The following is a 20972-nucleotide window of genomic DNA, read 5'->3' on the forward strand; positions in this document are numbered from 1 at the left end:
TTCATATTAATTTATCAAAGCAAATTAATCACACTATATAACAAAGAAATTCTGTCAAACATTCCTCTTCTATAGTTAAGTTATATGCAACAAAAGGAAATTAAAACCTCCTGCGTAGAGTTATGCATTGATATAATAAAGGATTAACTACAAGAGCTTTTACTTTTTTGTTTAATGGAAAGATATATTATCACATAGATGGAATTAATTTGGGATCTTGTTTCGCCCCTATAATATCCTAGATGTTTATGTGTTATCATGAGAAGATTTGGTTACAAGAATACTCTAAGGAATTTAAATCATTAATGAATGAAAAATGTGAGGATGAAACATTTACTGAAAATTAGCAGAAAAAAACAGGTAAATAAGTTTTTTAACTACTTAAATTAACAACATCAAAGTAATAGCTTCACCATTGTGAGAGAAAAAGAGAACATTATTTACCGTTTCTGGATCCCTTACTTATAAAAAAGGGGGGGAGTTTGAAACTGTAAACTACGTCTCCAGGTATGTATTTCAACCAAAGCAATTTTATGGAGACTTTGTAGCTTCGTGTATTGGTGAAACTAAACCCATGAGGTAAAAACAGACGGAACTCCACATGCAGAATCTTGAATTAAACTTACTAACTCTCTGTGGTTTAGAACTGTTCAAACTTGATAATTTTGAAACTAAACTTCTTCCTTCTCCCTGTGGTTTAGAACTGTTCAAACTTACTAATTTTAAACTAAATTTCTTCCTTCTCCCTGTGGTTTAGAACTGTTCAAACTTACTAACTTTAAAACTAAACTTCTTCCTTCTCACTATGGTTTAGAACTGTTCAGACTTACTAACTTTAAAACCACGTCTCCAGGTATGTATTTCAACCAAAGCAGTTTTGTGTCAAAGAAGTTCAAAGAAAATTTTGTTGGAATCTTGGAATACAGAGAAAATGATCTTACCTGTAATATAAAATACAAAGTAGGTAATATGAAATGATTTTTCAGTAAAGGTAATGACGAGCACAATCAACGAATACATCAACAAATCGTCCACCCCTAAGAAAGAAGAGTTTGATGTGCCGAAAAGGACAATTTATACAGCAATATCATTCATCAGTAAACATTTGATTGCGCAACTGGTACTCGCCAGTAAAACTTTGAACAAGGAGCGATTTTGTGTTGTGTTCAAAGACGGAACAGATAAATCAACCGTCTGGAACGTTATGTTATATACATGAGCAAATGCTTTATGTGTTCTGGAATGTATATAAAGTTTAATACAAGAAAACCTACGGATAGAATTTTTGGAATTTTCAAATATTTTAAATGTATATTGGATAACAGTAATACTCCAGTAACGATCGAATAGTTGAAATTTATTAGAACAGCCGAAAATGGCTATTTTTACGACATTTTGGGCCATAAAAAACTTAAATATCGTATTAAATTGGCAATCAAACACTGATAAACTTTCCTAAAATATATTTTAAAAAAGGCCTTTTCTCTTCGCACTTGCAAGTCGGTTTCAAGTCAAATAAGTTTAATATACTTCATTTATAATGTATGTATAATTTAGTTTGGGTCATTCAGCCTTTAAAAGTGAAACGAAAATAAAACGTTAAATAATTGTTAATTGTGCAGAAGAATAAGGGAATATATTTCTGTTTTCCTGCTGTTTACTTATAAACATCTACTTTCTAGCTTTCAGTAATAAAATAAGAACCTTCTTCCCTCTCCAACCAATAGCTCTTTCCCTCTCCGCTTCGGGGAAGCTTGGAGTGGGAGCTTTAATCTCCCAAGATCCTTCCTCACTTGTTATTTACGTTTTACGGGTAGAAAATCATTACAAGCTTACCACGCTTCAGTCACAGTTCTTCCAGTTGGTTGAAAACGGCTTTTTTATTCCTGTTGTTTATATCTTAAATTTTTCTTTGTAACAATTATCAAATAACGAGTTTCCTAGTAAATCGAGTCAGTTGAGAAATGTTGATGTGCAACATAAAGAAAAAGTTACCTTCTATTTTTTATTATATTAACAATAGAACCTAAATAATACTTTTTAAATATTCTGAATGATACGTATACTAAATACTAATGTTTTATTCTATCTCTTCGTAAGTTATCTGTCCTTTACAATCCAGTTATATATATTTTTGTTTGTTTGTTTGGGAATTTCGCACAAAGCTACTCGAGGGCTATCTGTGCTAGCCGTCCCTAATTTAGCAGTGTAAGACTAGAGGAAAGGCAGCTAGTCATCACCATCCACCGCCAATTCTTGGGGTACTCTTTTACCAACGAATAGTGGGATTGACCGTCACATTATACGCCCCCACGGCTGGGAGGGTGAGCATGTTTAGCGCGACGCGGGCGCGAACCCGCGACCCTTGGATTACGAGTCGCACGCCTTACGCGCTTGGCCATGCCAGGCCCTTATATATATTTACTTACACTAAGTAGTAGACTATCTTTATGGCATGTAACATTTCTTAAGAAATTTGAATAGCATGGCACCAACTTAAAGAATCTATTGCAATTGTTTTCAAGACAACCGACGTTAAAATGCTTATATCGAACTTTCCGTAAAATGTGCAGCTTCGTTATATTCGTTCCAGTAGTTCAAATACATGGCGAGATGTTTTCCTTATTAATTTATTCATGATGACGAGAAACCCACTTGAAGTAAAAATGTATCTCAAGATGGCTGGTATGGATATTAAAATGTATCTCAAGATGGCTGGTATGGGTATTAAAATAAAGTAGAGAACAGCATTAACTCTTTATTAACCTGAAGATGGCTTAAAAAGGTCGAAACGTTGTTCTCTATTTTACTTTAATAAAAGTTTTAATACCCTTGTCAGCCGTCTTAGATACATTTTTACTTATTAATTTACATGCAATTCAGTAGCTATCTTGTTTGAGCAATTTATTATTTGTGTTTTAATGTGAAAACCTTCTTAACCTATTAAATGTATATATATATATAAATATATTCACGAACTATTTTCACCAGTCTTTAAATGAACAATTTTTAATCGTACAGACTAAACTTTATTCTCCTGCTTATCAATGTCGATTGATGGTTGTTTACTTTTTTGTTTTTTGGAATTTCGAGCAAAGCAACAAGAGGGTTATCTGTGCTAGCCGTCCCTAATTTTGCAGTGTAAGACTAGAGGAAAGGCAGCTAGTCATCACCACCCACCGCTGACTCTTGTGCTACTTTTTTACCAATGAATAGTGGGATTAACCGTCACATTGTAACGCCTTTACGGCTGAAAGGGCGAGCATGTTTGGTGCGACGGGAATTCGAACCCGCGATCCTCAGATTACGAGTCGAACCGAACGCTTTAACACGCTTGGCCATGCCGGGCCATCAAATTGATAATCGTTAACATTTCCAAATATTTGTCTGAGTGTTAAACTCCACAATAATACTTAGGTAAATACTATCGTAGACTGAAATTCATATAAGATCAACATATTTGTTTATTGCGATAAAAAGAGCTTGTTAATTAGCACAGAATGCGATATCTCAGGTGAACGTGTATTATATAGAGCACTATTGAAATCACCCTTCAGTAAAGTGAATGTGCTGTCTGTATAACATTTTTGTAAACAAGAATTAATATAGATTAATTAAGAATTAATTGAGGTGACTTGGATTATAAGAGGGTTTACGATTTAACAAATCCAAAAGATCAAGGATTCTGGAGCGAGTTTTAAGGTTGGATTTGTGAATGAAAACAGAGTTATGAAACTTAATGAGTCATTAATAGAATGCACCTTATTTGACTTGAGAGAAAAGAATGAAAGTGTGCTGTCCAGAACCACGTGCATAAATGTTCTGACTTTCATGTAAGTAAGAATCTTGCCTTGACTGAAAACAATATTAATTCAATCTTTCTGAATTTCGGACGATATTGAGAAGCTTCTGATACCGTTGCTAAAATTTATTTTGCATATAGCTAGGCTGATTTCAATATATTTCAATTTTTACAGTCCTGAATATTAAACCTGCCCTTCTATAACTTAAACAAATGTTTGATATTATAAAAGAGACCCTATTATAGTGTTAAATAATTGCTTATTGATGTTCTTGACTGCTTTAAACCAGTACTTTGATTGCGAACATTTTCTGGTGGTCGAAATTCTTGGGCGATTTCTTTGTTTTCGTGGTGTGTTTTTTTTTCAAAAGTAGCAGTTTCATGGAAGATAAATTACCTAGGTTTTTATCTCGGCTTTCACGAGACAACTTCATTGTGAGGTTACAATCTTTTACATGACTGGTGGAAACCAGGGAAGCACCTTTTCTTTGTCTTGGTTTTACTTTTGCACCATAATCTTTGTCCCATCTAAGCTTTGTCGCTATTTGATAAGGGAATATTTCACTTTCAATTTAGTCTTGAGATCAAATATCGATGTAGTTTATTTTATATTCGTATTTCTGTTGTGTCCTTAGAGCAGTTTAAGTAACCACCTAAATATTTTAACGTTGTCCAATATTTAATACGAGTAAATAATAACATAGTGAAGTGATTAATTAACAAGTACTGTTACTTCTATTTAAAAACGTTTCTTTCACGCATTATACCTGAGACTAGGTTTTAGTATTGTTTCTTTATAACGCTGTCAAGCCACACATTGACGACCTCTGCACGTTTCTCTTCGTACACTAACAACCAACTAAAGCTAAGAAGAATAATTTTATTGGCAGGAAACATTCAGATATCTCTTTTATACACCTAAAATGTAGTATATGTTGAAATTATATTAATTTGTGTGTTGTAAACCAACGTACAGACTCCTGATGTATTACATTTAAACTTATTTATTTTAGAACTTAACCAGATATGTTAATTAATTATAATACTAACCACCAATTGAGAGTTGAAGTATTACGCAAACTTGTTGTGTAATTTGTGTGTCTTATAATAAAGGGTAATGATCATGATCAAATAACTTTTAAACTCCACAATTTTACGAAAAATCTACATTGCTGGAAATAATTATAGAAGCAATGAATAGAAAGGTCATAGAAAGAAAATACTACGGAGCATATCTCCTTTTTTGTAACAAAATAGAGTATAGTCACATGTTGATCATGTGCTTTCTGATTGACTACTATTCAACAAATTAGACGACGTTTCGCCAGAATAATGTTTATAAACGTACATCCAGTCATTATATTCCCAGAAGTAGTGCGAAGAATGACCTCCAAAATGGAAATACTACATGACGAACATGTATAATTCAGTTATGGCTGATAAAGATTACGCCAAGTGATATCACTGAGAAGAAAATCTACGTTTCAGTAGGAGCTACAAGAAAATTCTGAATAGATTACATGAAACTAATACTATTGATAGTGTAAGCATGAGTGACGTTATGAAACATGATATTTACGTGACACAAGACAATATAGATTTTGCAATGTTCTAGCTGTGAGTACAGGTGTGAATGTTACCCCCAGACAACAAAAATCACATCAGCACAAAACGGACTTCACGGATGCTGCTCCAAAACAACGGCTTACGAAAGATTATGAAAACGAGCGACTTAGATGGACGTCAGAGTAATGGGATGGGAAAAGCTAGACGAATGTGTTCATTACAGTAGAATCTAAAATGGATATATTTTTAGTCCTAATCGACAATAGTTTTTTTTTTTCGATGGCAGTGAGAAAAGCAGTATCAGAGTAAAATACATCTACTCTTACAATGAAGCAATACACGTGCAAACTGCATTTCAGCCAATAGTGTTGAAGAGCTACAGAAAATTAATGGCATTCTGATTGCTGACAAGCACATATTGCTGCACAGATTCTTATCCATTATCATTCCCCAAGGATCAAGTCCTGTTGGATAGGGATTCATCTTCTAGCAAGATAGTAATCCCAAGATGCAACAAACGTGGCGAACAGTACCTGGAAGAGAAAAACTGATGGAACACTTGCAATAATGGCTTGGTCTGCACAAACATTCTATATCAATTTTATTAAGGCTCTACAGGCTCATATGGAAGCCGAGAAGGTCAGACAGCAGCTAAACATCTTGACTGGGCTGTGGAGCGTAATGCATCACATGATGCACAATGATACATAATCCTAGACTGATAAATTTGCGATAACCTAAAAGCAAGGTGTACAGTTACGTTTGAGAAATAATAACTACGAACTATATAACTTATCCCCTTTTTTTCGTACCTTCTATCATTCTTTCTCTATGTTGATAGTGATAAATTTATCATTTGCTGTGTGTGTGTTTTCTTATAGCAAAGCCACATTGGGATTTTGCTGAGTACACCGAGGAGAATCGAACCCCTGATTTTAGCGTTGTAAATCCGAAGACTTACCGCTGTACTAATAGGGGACTTTACCATTTGCTATCAACTGCTTATTCATTAGGTCTCCTGTATGTACATCACTTGTGCGTTTTCATAATTATTTACAATTCTGCGAGTAAAAACTTGCTCTATTGCAGGCTATTAAAGATAGTTTTGAACCTAAGGATGGATAATATTAGTCGAAGTTATCAGGATTGTATGCTCTTCATGAAGTTATTTTTAACGTTAGACAGAAGAAAAATCGTAAATTCATCATCAAATGATATTCAAAAGTAGACTTACATTTACATCTTTCAGTTCCGAGAGGAAACATACACGTGTAACATTATATATGTATCACTAAACCATAGAATATTACAAATAACTTATAACTTAATAAGTCCCAAGAAGTAGTATTCTTAGCAGAACTTACTCATATTTTAATAACACATGTACGTAAAGGATGTTTGTCAGTAGTAAGTTAGAAAAATGCATAGTTTTATTTAAGTAACTTTGATGGCATATTGAAGGATATATATTACATAACAGTCCTTATACTTCTAATGTCTATTACTAAATCTTGATAATAAGTGTTCTTAACACAGTGTGTAATTACTGTGTCTCCAGAACAAATTCTCTAAATAGAGTGTGTAATTTAGACGATTATCAGTTTCTTTGGTCACCATTATCATAGAAAAATGACGTAGTTAAGGTAAAAGCTCAGGTTGTTACATTTCGAGATAAATTTAATAATTTTCTGATCTATATTTTCTTACAGAAGCTTGTTTCGTCCTATAAAAAAGCGTAATGGAAAACGAACTCTGGAAAATCTACTATTAATGAATTTTCGAATAAATTATCTCCTTTTGATAGTTTTTATAAAATGATATACTGAGTCCTGAGTATATTCAGAGTAGAGTTCCTCTTTGTTAAATAAAAAAACGCAAGGAGAAGCTTGCGAGTTCACGTTAAAACATAGAAGCTCGATCGTGACGTTTTGAAGAAATGTTTCTTCCTGGAGGAAGTTAGCTATAAGAAACAGAACAAGAAGTTTGATTTGGTTTGAATTCCGTGCAAAGCTAGTCGAAGGCTATCTGCACTAGCTAGTTTGTTTGTTTGTTTTAGAATTTTGCGCAAAGCTACTCGAGGGCTATCTGTGTTAGCTGTCCCTAATTTAGCAGTGTACGACTAGAGGGAAGGCAATTAGTCACTACCACCCACAGCCAACTCTTAGGCTACTCTTTTATCAACGAATAGTGGAATTCACCGTCACATTATAATGCTCCCACGGCTGAAAGGGCGAGCATGTTTGGTGTGACAGGGATTCGAACCCGCGGATACGGGTCGAGGGCCTAAACCATGCCAGAGCCTGACAAGAAGTTAGTACATTTTATTGAAGTACGACTGAATATTTTTAATACTATAAATTATTATAATATTAAAGTATTAATGCGTGATTTTAATATACAACACATCTGTATAATAATAATACATTGAACATGCGTACTCTAGAAATACGAAAAAAATGTGTCTAGTAACAGATGACTGAATATGTATATTGTAGGAATACGCAACAAATATGTTTAGTAATGCAAGACTGAATGTATATATTGTATAAATCAACAACGAATCTGTCTGGTAATGCATAGTTTTAATAAGTGTATGATTGTAAAAATAAGCAACGTGTCTGTTAACGTAAATCATTTTAGAAATAGTAACCCAACTTGTAAGTTTGTGAAAGACTCAATGCTCTATAACAGTTTGAAATGCAGTTTTGTAAAGACCTCTTGTTTTCTTTCTTTTCGTGAAGCTGTATGACGATGTGCTGCTCTCGATTTTACGAATTTTGAAATGATACACAAGAGGAAAAGCAACTCGATAATTGCATCCAAAGCTAACACTATGAACTATTTCAGTCGAATAGTGGGAACTGATTGGGCTCTTATGACGCATCCAAAATCCGGAGCGTAAGTTTACGAAAACGATACGTAAAATTATTGTTAATGGATTGAGATATAGCGATAAAAAAAATAGTTGGGAATATTTCAAAAACAACTGTGCCAACTTTCAGTTGTGAAGTGAAAATGTGAGGTTACTAGCTATATTTGTCTACAATACAACAGGTGTTAAATGTGTTAGATATCCTGAGATATCTTACCGAAGCTTTTCATTTGATGGTAAGAACGTTATATGTACGTGGAAGAAATGCACAATCGACTAATATTCGACGTGTAAGCCTTCCAGTCTTACAACGCTAAAAGAACCGGTTTCGATACTAAGTGTGTATCTTTCTAGTCAAGTAAAATCAAATTGACAACTGATTTTCATATATCAATTTGGATTTTTTACGTTGTTCAGAAAGTAAAGAATAAAGGTATAATTTCTGATAAATTTCCACAAACATTAAGTATATTTGTGGTCTAACAACGTTATAAAAATTTAAAAAAACAGAATATTTATAACATTTGTAAGGGTGATGACGTTACTTGTAACTTGTTTATTTTGTTGTTGTTAAATTTATTATTTTTATCAAAATTTTCAAAATTAATCATAAAAGATGCTTCTAAAAGATGAAGCAGGTATTATTTAATTATCATATTATGAGATAACACAGATTCTATTTATATAATTTAATGGAACTTAATTTCTAAACATTATAGAGTACGTCAAGTATATTTTAACTGAAATTAAAAATGTTAGTGTATTGTTTGAATTTCACACAAAGCTACACGAGGGCTATCTGTGCTAGCCGTCCCTAATTTAGCAGTGTAAGACTAGAGGGAAGACAGCTAGTCATCACCACCCACCGCCAACTCTTGGGTTACTCTTTTACCAACGAATAGTGGGATTAACCGTCATATTATAACGCTCCCACGGCTGAAAGGGCGAGCATATTTGTCGCGACGAGGATGCGAACCCGTGACCATCAGATTACGAGTCGCACACCTTAACACGCTTGGCTATGCCGGGCCTGTTGGTGTATTGAAGAAAATTAGATTGTACTCATACTAAAAGTATGAAATGCCGCATTTTTATCATGCAGAATGTCCGCTGTATACATGAAATGGGTTTGTAGCCTTCATTAATTTGAAACAAATATACTTGAATTTGGATGTTTCAATGCTTACTCAACTGTAAAGCCAAACTAGTGAGTTTGAAGGTTTTAAACACGTTATTTCTCTATAGAATTGATTTATGCATTGCAATACAATCAGTGATGCAGAAAGTTTTTTATGAGTAAATCGAGCTGTATATACATACAGCTAACATTCAGTTGGAGCTACCAGGAAGATTAGAATAAAGCCACTGGTGATTTCTTGAAGCTACCAGAAAGATTAGAATAAAGCAACTGGTGATTTCTTGAAGCTACCAGGAAGATTAGAATAAAGCCACTGGTGATTTCTTGAAGCTACCAGAAAGATTAGAATAAAGCAACTGGTGATTTCTTGGAGCTACCAGGAAGATTAGAATAAAGCAACTGGTGATTTCTTGGAGCTACCAGGAAGATTAGAATAAAGCAACTGGTGATTTCTTGAAGCTACCAGAAAGATTAGAATAAAGCAACTGGTGATTTCTTCGAGCTACCAGGAAGATTAGAATAAAGCAACTGGTGATTTCTTGGAGCTACCAGGAAGATTAGAATAAAGCCACTGGTGATTTCTTGAAAACGCAAAATTATTTTATGATGTATTCGCTAAAAAAACTATCAAAAACGTATTTCACTGAAATGTAACATAGTTCTCGTTGTGTAAAGAATTCAATTTAAAAGAGTTATACTCAAATAACAAAATTTATCACTACGTAATCAAATAAAATTGTTTGAAAAGAAACCTTATATTAATTCCCGACAGTTATTAATGCTGATAATAATACAGCGGTCATGAGTTTATTCCCTTTGAAAACATCTAAATTAATAACTGACACTTCTTCTCGATTGCACATAAAGTCTTGTTTCCATTTTTTGTGTGTGTATTAAATATCTTATAGTGTTATAACAATTTAAATTATTGAGAGAAACAGTTCGATTACCGTTTCTACATACCAGCTTAATTAATGGTTGTTTATAGGCTTAAGTTCACAGTAGACACTAATACAACATTTTCACTGACTTACTGACATCTCCCTTACTTATATCACTTTCTCGTATCCCAACATCTTCTTCGAAACACAAAAAATTCAATATTCATATAACGGAACTAACTTGCCACCTGCTTGAGTACCAATCGAATAAACTAACTCAATAATAAATAATCTACTTCAACAGAATCAAATATCAAGAATCGTCTAAGTAACACACTATATAGCATATGTTTTAGGTTATTTTGAGAGCACACTGCGTGGCACGTATTTTACACCATTTACAGAGCACGCCGTAGTGTGTTACCCTATTCTACAGCATTTAGAGAGGCACATTGTAGATACATATCCACACCACTAAGATACACATATTTCGTACTATTTATGGAACATAATGTGTGTTTTTTTTTACATTCTTTATTGAGCACACTATGTGACGCATGTTCTCCATCATTTAGATAAAACATTGTATGGCACATGTAACACCATTTAGATATAACACCATTTAGGGGGCACAATGTAGTCTACTTATTTTATACCTGAAGGTTTTACAGTATAAAAGGCCTTGTAAAATGTATTTTCTGCTCATTACGTGTAACAGTTGTATATTAACCTTATAGACTCTAATGATAACAACATATCCATTTAAAAAAAAAAACCTTTGTAAAAAAATTGCCAATCAAAATCTGAGGCATTTGAATATGAACTGTACAATACATATTCCTATTGAGAGTTAGAATATTTCAGTATAAATTTTGTATAATAAATTATCATTAACACATAGTATAATCGCTTTAGGATATATCCCTACCAACGCCTAGAATGTTTTAGTGTAATCGTTCTAGAACACACACACATCTAGAATATTTCAGTATAAATGTTTTAAGAGATATTCTCACTTTGCTCACACTAAATATACATGGTGTTTGGAAAGTCACTGTCCATTTACATATGCATATGATTACAAAACTGCACAGTAACTTTCCGAACACCCTGTATAACAGCGTATAAGCTATACAGTTTATATTACCGTCAACGCTATTGCATTTATGCAAGATGTATTTCAAATCATATGAATTTACTTGGGTTTGACCCGGCGTGGCCAGGTGGGTTAAGGCGTTCGATTCGTAACCTGAGGGTCGCGGGTTCGAATCCCGGTAGCATCAAACATGCTCGCCATTTCAGCCGTGGGGACGTTATAATGTGACGGTCAATCCCACAATTCTTTGGTAAAAGAGTAGCCCAAGAGTTGGCTGTGGGTGGTGATGACTAGCTGCTTTCCCTCTAGTCTTACACTGCTAAATTAGGGACGGCTAGCGCAGATAGCCCTTGAGTAGCTTTGCGCGAAATGCTAAAAACAAACATACTTGGGTTTAAACTTCGCAGAATGTATTTCGAAAAATGTTTGATAAATAATAAATCTTAATGAAAATGGTTGCATTAAGATGTTATGTATTGATACATAATTGAATCAACCTTGTGATGTATATTCCGTTCAACATCTGATACACCTGCCATTAAGCCTTGTACATGGAGAATATATTACGTTCAACATTCCTTGTATTTGTGTCAAAACATTGTAAAATAATTTAAATAGCCGGACGTATATGTTTATATGTCCCGTAATATATAGCGCTACTAAGTGTTTAACATTGGTTTATTAACACCATACAATGCAATATTACATCTAATTGTTTATATTTCAATTTCGTATAATATAATTCACAATTAGATAGTTGTGTGTAAATTATGTAGATTGTGTTCCATGCGAACCATTTAATTTATATTTCTATTGGCCCTGATTCATCTTTGAACACCTGATGAATATGTGTATATACCTTGCGGAATACATTCTATTAACTTATGTTGTAGTCCTAAAGAATCCATATCACATTTAAACCCCTTGTTATCTATTTCATTTTTCTAAATATATATGAATCTGATGCGTTTATGTTTATGTTGCTGGAAAAATCCTATTTCTTCTAATATTTGATACAGCCGTGTGTCTTATGAACCAAACCGCCTGTGCTTAGTTACATGTTTTATAGACAAACAGAATGTGTTAAACTTTGAATTACGCTAATGTTACTCTAAGGAATATTAGATACGATATATATTGGTTTGACTAAATATATGTCCATTTTTTCACTTTCTTCATTTGCTTGATAATTCATTAGCTTAATCGTAGTCAGTTTCCTAGCATGTTAGTTGCGGGTGAAGATAGGAATATTGAATGATTTATCTGTTCTATTAAAAAAGACTTATCTGATTATGTGGGTGTAGTAGAATCCTTATGGAATTTAGGATTACAAATACTGTAACGTAAAGTACGTTTCCTTTGGCTAAGAGAGATATAGGCAAAATAACTGTATTTGGTTGGATTCATATGTTATTATACTATTTATATGTTTACAAAATAAACTTTTCGTTTCAAAAACATCTTTGTATAATATTCTCTATATCGAAGTCGGATCACATTTATGTATGTTTTGACATTAAAATCTTTACGGATTTCCTGCTGTCATTTAGTAATTGACCATCCGATGAAAATGATTATAAGAGTTGGTAGTATATATTTATATACATATTGTTAACTATACTTGATTAGTTTTCTATAAGTCTTTTAAAACACATTACCACTAACTTATGACACATTTGTGTATCAATCTTGGAGGACATATATATTTAGTAACATCTGAATGATTTGTGTGTCAGCCTTGCTTGACGTGTTCCCATCACCACTTGTATGCTTATCTTATAAAATACATTCCCAATGTTTCCTAATGCGTTTATGTACAAATCACGTGTGTAAAACTATCCTTGAAATACATTTTTACATAAATCTTATAACATACCTTCCTGAGTTGTTGTTGATGTTCTTATTCACGAATGTATTTACACAGAACAGGATATTTCACAATAATCTAAAACCCAGTTAACTCTTATTTCTCTACTGACAAAAAAGGAAGGAGATATAACATGATTGAGGGAGGAAGGTAGAATAACGGATGAAGCTGATAAAGATAATGGGAGATTCCACGGATTGATGATGGATACACTTGACATGGCGATTGAAGATAAATGTGAAGAAACATGAAAGAAAATGTGTATCTAGGATGATAAACTGAAAACATGGAAATAACTCCAGTATAAAAGCAGCTACTTTTACAATACCTCTCAGTTTTAATGCTAAAAAAACTCTGAAAGACAAAGAACCAACACATCACAACAGCAGCCCAAAGTGCAGACATATATATATATATATATCATCATTACGCGCGCTGCAGCTTCCAAGAAAAGCGCGTGCCCCACATAAGTTAATAGTCAGCATAACAAAGACAAAAAGAAGCAAGAAAGAGGGTGTCCTGAGAAACATCCCACCCAAGTAATTTATGACATATGTGAGATTGCAGACTTCGATTCCTTCACTTTAAAAGAACAAGAGTACTAGAGATTGTATACATATGCCAGAGCTATACATTTCATTAGTTATAGAGATGCAGGTTATGACCCCTCTTCACTTCCATACATTCTTCATCTTAAGTTATTTCCTGTACAAATTAATTTTGATTTTATTGATAAAGTTATCTTTATCGACCCTGGACGCAAAGTACACGAATATTCTTACAGATTTATATCATTTAATATCGTCTAGTACATTTTTAGTTGGATTCCAAAGTAAGTTTTCTCCACCTGGATCAAACAGTTTACTACCCTAAAACAGGATTAACTGGAGTGAACACAATACCAAACCCACTTAACACTGTACGGCCCGGCATGGCCAAGTGTGTTAAGGCGTTCGACCAGAGAGTCGTGGATTTGAATCTCTGTCGCACCAAACATGCTCACCCTTTCAGCCGTGGGGGCGTTATAATGTTATAGTCATTCCCACTATTCATTGGTAAAAGAGTAGCCCAAGAGTTGGCGGTGGGTGATGATGACTAGCTGTCTTCCCTCTAGCCTTACACTGCTAAATTATGGACGGCTAGCGCAGATAGTCCTCGAGTAGCTTTGTGCGAAATTCAAAACAAATACAAATACAAAAATACTTAACATTGAACTAATTTACTCGACGAGAAGATACAACGTCAGGCGCACTGTTATACAATATAACTTGGTATTACTTTACGCAAGTATTTAAAAGAAAAGTGTCCTTAACTGCTTCAGACTTGCAAATATAAATCATGCTAAACACGGTTAATAATATAATCATATAAAGCATCCGTCAAAATATTATGTATTATAAACTTCACAGCAAAATTTTTCTCTTAAGCTAATGTGAATAAAGAGAGTACTATACGAACACGTCAATCCATAAAAATACAGTTCTGTATCAATAACATGCACATACAAATTGTAAAATGTATAAAAAAACAAAAAGAAAAAAGCAAATACCTATAGTCTAGCCTAAACAGGAGACAGATTGTTCTGTACTTGAAACACCAGCCACACACGGATGCCCTATCTGAGCTCCCACAAAAGACTCCCTCAAAAAATCCTAATATAATAATCTCATTCATAGAGATAATACGTGTTTTAGCTCAAGCAACACACATGTTTGAAACCTTTCTTTAACTTTACCATCCTTCAGGTCACATGGCCCTTAGATATATATAGCACTAAATTCTAGTAAATATTTCCATTTTTCATATTGAGTCCTAGAAGTAAGGAAGCTTTCTTTAAAAAAGTCACTTAGCTTAAATTATTTCTTAAAATAATCAAATTTTAAGTCATTATAAATGACTTAAAATATTTAGTTAAAAAGAATCATGTGACGCATTAAAGCAGTGTTAAGATTTTAGACTTTAAGCCGGATATAAGACAGTTATTGTTTAAACACATTTTTGAAATATTTTGGCCTTAATTACCAAAATTCCACGTGACAGTTTTAAGATCAATCTGACAAAATATAAAAAAATGAATTCAAATATTTAAACTAGTTTAACATAATTTTATTTAATACGAATAATTTTAATTTTAGTCGTTTCATTATACATAATATAGAAAGTACTAAATCTTAATCATGTTTCGACCAAAAGAAATTAGCGTAAGAAGATAAACGTGGCAAATAAAAACATATTCCAAGATACATTCCGTGAAACTGTACGTGATACACGAGAAAGACAATAACATATTTTCGATATATCAACATGACACATACATTTAAACACGTCAAATTTTGCAAATGAAACTCCTTAGTGAGTTTCTCCATATATACCAGCACTTAACCAGAAATCTTTCAGCAAAGTTTCATTAAGAGAACATAAAACTTGGAATAATTTCACTGTACTAATTAAACAAAGATATGAAAGAATATCCTTACTTAACATATGAATGAGACTCAAATAGAATAATAACATAATAATAAAAGAATATTTGAATAGTTTTTAGAGTAATAAAGCATATTAGTAAAAAGTAACAATAATAATTACATATCTAAAGAGACATAATTAGTCGTCATGGACTTGACAATGTTGGAAAATTTGCTTTTTTTTTCTGAAGTTACTTTGGAAAACGTGAAGCTCATTTTTATCTAGCAAATTGTATTTACTCTTCAAAATCAATTTTATTATCATTTTCCCCCAACAGATGCCCAGTATCCATCCAGTGGATGGCTCTCTATGCATTATTATGACTTTATCAGTTATGCGAGGTTATGTAGTTGTGGCTCGAATTGCACATTATGTCTTATAGTGTGTGTGTGTGTGTATGCAATTATGTTGAGTAACTGAGCTAATGTGAAGATAGCAGCTGCAGTTTTGGAGGAGGTTTATTTGTGCTCTATTCTGTGTAGAGCTTTTTCTCACATATCTATAGGGTTTTTTTTCGTGGTTACAACTTATGAAAGCGACTTCTCACAAGTGATCACTTCATAACCTCTCTTCTTCATCATATCTTAATAGTTATCATTCAACTTAGGAGAATAAATATTTGCTTTTAAATTAAAAAATCATGCCCTAACTTTAGGTAATTTTAATGTTGCGAATGTTGTCATCATATTTCTAAACAACCTAAGATCACTCACCCCAAATAACTTTCACTAAAGTTTTGTGGATAAAGAAGTGAATAATGTTAATAGTAGCTGTGTGTTGATTGAAATGTTATCTTCAGTACCAATTGGAGAACTTATGCATAAAAGTTGTGAAAATGTCACTAATTCTTTGTTAAGTAGTTGTCTTCGGAAGAATACAATGACGGATAGAAAACTGAATATTTTCCTACTTGAACCTCCGGCAGCACGGTTACAGGCTGTTATTAAAATTATATAAATAAATGGAATTTCCGTGTTTTTAAAAGTAACATTATATAAAAAAGGCCGAAGACTTATAACCCTTAAAAATCGAATTTCTATACCCGTTCAATACCTGTAGTGAGTACATAACAGATACCCCATAATGTAGCTTTGTGCTTAGCAACAACAAAGAAATAAAGCAAACAGTAGATGTTTCGCTAGATTGGCAATTAAACAAGTAATAAAAACTTTCAAAAGGATGTGCTCTGCTAAAACATGGTGGGTACAGCATATTTTATTGTCTGAATATGATAGGTTTAAAATCCAGACTTCATCATACAATAAATTAATTTATAATGTGAAGTAAATTTTCTAAAAACTGCTGATCTAAAGTAAACAGGGTAATATAATCAATGTGCCTCTTTACCACACTAATTATAAGATGTTCTACTTAGAGAGGATGAAAGAGAGAGATTACTACACACCTGAGTTCTTTGCAGTTCTTTACAACATAGAACTCTTGGCTAAATATCCCATAGAACTACTCTATTCAGCTATTACATTATTCCGTAATAAAACTTTTCCGACTACAACTTTTGTACCTTCCCTGAAGAATCGTAAAAAAAACACTTTTCAAATATAAAAAACGCCACTGTAACAAATAACATTACCCCAATCAACAACGAAAGAATGATTATCAGAGCAATAAATGTCAAAAGAACAAAGAGCGATGGCTCGTCCTATTTCTCATTTTAGAAATATCTTATCTTATTGCTTTATAAACAGAGAAACAACTAAAAATTTGGCATTGGCTAAGATGAGCTTTTCCACGTTATCTCTATAAGTTAAGTGTTTTTTTTTGGTCTCCATGTCATTCGAGAGTACAAACCAAACCAACTTTGATACGGTGTACGTTTTCTCTACAAGTAAGTACATTGAAATTTGCACTATGTACAGAGGGTTTAGTACATTATATTAAAACGATTTGAATATGCATATCAGCAAGTCACATGACAACCACAGCCGATATGAAGTCACGATAGAACGGCATGTATGAGAACTATATTTTGACAACATTTGTCATAACGTAAATAGTATGACGCTACCGAAAGTTGATCACTTTTAAGAGATGTATTTAATGGCTGTTTTTCACACAAAATGTTCTTGTATTCATATCAAAAAGGCATGTTCATATCAGGGAACCAGAACTGTCCAAGTACAGTGTTTATAACAGGTGAGAATTCATGTACAAAAATGCCTGTATCAAACACCTTCCAGGTGACAGTATATAACATAATCGATACGGATCTCTATTTGAAAAGTGGCATAAATTTTTTTCATGACATATACATATATATATAGTGTCATGCAACTATATAATGAAACTGGTATTTATGCTATTCCAAACAAAGCGCCTATATACTTCTGTAGAATCAGACTGCTGAGTTGAAAACTGGGAATCGCTTGTCCTCCTGTACAATACGAATTATGGAAAGAGGCAAGGAGTAGTGGTGTGATCTTGACATGAAAGCTTTGTGGCGAAGCCTTTTGCAATGGAAACTACACTGCAAAGCTACTATCCAGATGCTTAACTGGAAGTAGCACTACAGACTATAATAAAGTGTGTATACAATATGCTGGACTTCTTACTCATCTCTCTTTGCCTCTTCTCTTTGTTTAAGACTAATATTGAGAAATAATCTGCACATAGTTGCACAAAAGAAATACCCACACTTTGTAGTGTGTATCATCACTGTATACATATAGATGTTTAGAGAAGCAGCTAGTTAGTGAAAGCAAAGTTTACAATAAGCTAATAAAGCAAAAAAAAAAAAAGAGTCGTTTTTTGGCATGCACGTGCATCGAAGCCACGATAAACACATTGTTTTACTTTCGCCTACGATACAAAAGTCATACCACAATCTATCTATATATAACTCTATATCATCATAACTAATTTAAACGACTTCGACTCTCTCTCTCTTTCTTTGTCAGATATACTTTCATCTCATGGGAAAATATCCTTGTGGAATATGAACAATATTCACAGTTATTTCATCTGGTACTTTTTTTACACCATATATATATTAATTTATCTCTTTTTGCCTCAGTTTAGAAGTGAGTTTCGTGGCTTTCAGCAATGCTGTACTTGAACTTATGATTGAGCGGCTGTCACATAATGTAACAATAAAAATCGTGCTTTGTAATTTAATCTTGCAGCTCAGAAAATACATTTTTAAATGGATTAATGGATTTCTCTCCCGACTGAATTACATTCCAACATTGATTTTAGTTCCTTAATGGCTAGAATATCTGATTCTTGCATCTTCTTCATTGTTGAAACTATCTATTGTTTAAAAACATCTACAATAAGAACGTGATAGAACTTTGATATAATGTGCAGTTCTAACAATGAGCAATACATAAAAATCTAAGAGATATAGTTATGTAGAAACTAAAGCAAAATTTGTATTATAATCCATTAAAATATACAAAAGGCAAACCGTTTAAGCCACCTTCATGCTATTTATTCTAACTGTCTGTATTTGGTAGATCTCACCATTGACTTCCAGTCATCACTGAAAACGTAAAAGACATCAATATATGATCTAACTTAATGCTTTGAAAACAAACCTATCTGATGATGACCCTTTCCATTTTCTATATTTTCCAACAGTAGCACGTACGATAAAGATCTTGATGTGTTCATTTGTTCAAGTAGACTGTCAACCATGAACTCAGACAATAAAATCTGACTTACTTTTAAGAAGCGGCCGCATTGTTAGTTCGGTTGATGTTTTTTAATTCACTGTCCACTATTCCGATTTCTTCTCCACCCACCTTTGTTTTCGAATTCAAAAGGTTAACCAACAGTTTATCGATGCTTCAGCGTGACGTCTTATTCTACTCGTGATATAAAAGCATGAAATAAATTCATATCTGACCGGATTCAAGAAACTCCATGTGTTAGAATATACTACAGCTAAGCCTAGTTTCCGTATTGGAGTCATTTAACTAGATCAGATTATTTTATTATTATTTTCAATGTTTGTATAAACTATACAGTATATATTCAGAATAATATCTGAAGTATTTGTGTATAGAACTTCTACATTATGTTTCCACCGCCAAGTAATTATTTTTTATTTAAACCTTGTGCATTAAATATCCATAAAAATGTGTTAAGCCTGAGTAGAAACCTTAAAGAATCTATTTCTATTAACCTTTAAGGATTTTTTTCTGCAAACATTCTGACTTGTTATATCATTTAATATTTGATTCATTTATGAATGAAATTATATTCATACATTATATTCTCTTCATTGCCTCATACCTTTATATTTAAGCTTATTAGAGTATAGTTTGATCAACATAAACACATTTGAACATAATTTCAACGATTAAAGGACTAATACTGAAGTCAACATTCTAGAACATAGTACCCATCGTAAAAACTGAATTTTACAGTAATGTGTAAAGTTAGTCCTAGAAATTTGTTAAGCTTAAATGTTCAAAACCTAGTATTGTTTGTTTATTTTAAATTAAGCACAAAGCTACACAATGGGCTATCTGTGCTCTGCCCACTATGGGTATTGAAACCCGGTTTCTAGCGTGGTAGATTAGCAGCAAAAACTTAGTAATGCTTAGAAATTTTTTGTTTAAGTTTTCTTACAAACTATACGCAGTAAAGTTGATCCAAACTTCTTTTGCAGGCTCAAAAATACATGTTGACTATGACAAGAAAAAAATACTATAATAAGATAATATCATCAGTCAAATACACTCAAAATTTAATGATTAATCAGTGTAATTCCGCTCATGTTAGTAAATACGTATTTGACACACGTAGTGATATATGTTTATATTTCATAATATTTCACTTCACTATGAATAGCTAAGATATCCTTCCACCAATTTTGCATGCCTAAAATCATGGTATTGGTCGTATCCTAACGTTTTATCGACCATTCCTCTGATCAAGCTGTTTCCAGGGTATTTCAAGTATCTGAAGTCACTTGAATAAATGCAATGCGTTTCTTCAAAGCATCTCATCTATAAAACACTTGAAGTGATTGAACCCTGCTAAACATGCATACCACCCACACCATTTGGTCAGTCTTCTATATTTCCAAGAATTTCTATAAGTGAACCGCAATTTATAAAAGACCTGGCAAGCAGGCCATTAGTTTGAAGTCTATATACTGATACAGTCAATGCACAGTTGTGAATATCTGAGTCATTCTTGAAGCAGGTACCATAAGTGTACAGCTAGCCAGATTTCCCCAATAGCCATATTTCATTGTACTGTTTGAATAACCATAATGTTGTCTTGGTAGACCCTAAATATTGCTTATGACACTCTG

The 20972-nt window shown here is 33.0% G+C and overlaps 1 protein-coding gene across 1 annotated transcript in view; it reads left to right on the forward strand.

Annotated features, from left to right (window-relative positions):
- The window catches only part of LOC143222997 (uncharacterized), a 305937-nt gene that overhangs the window by 214882 nt on the left and 70083 nt on the right, over window positions 1-20972 (forward strand). The window lies entirely within an intron of this gene.

Source organism: Tachypleus tridentatus, chromosome 8, assembly GCF_004210375.1.
Source record: "Tachypleus tridentatus isolate NWPU-2018 chromosome 8, ASM421037v1, whole genome shotgun sequence".
NCBI lineage: Eukaryota > Metazoa > Arthropoda > Merostomata > Xiphosura > Limulidae > Tachypleus > Tachypleus tridentatus.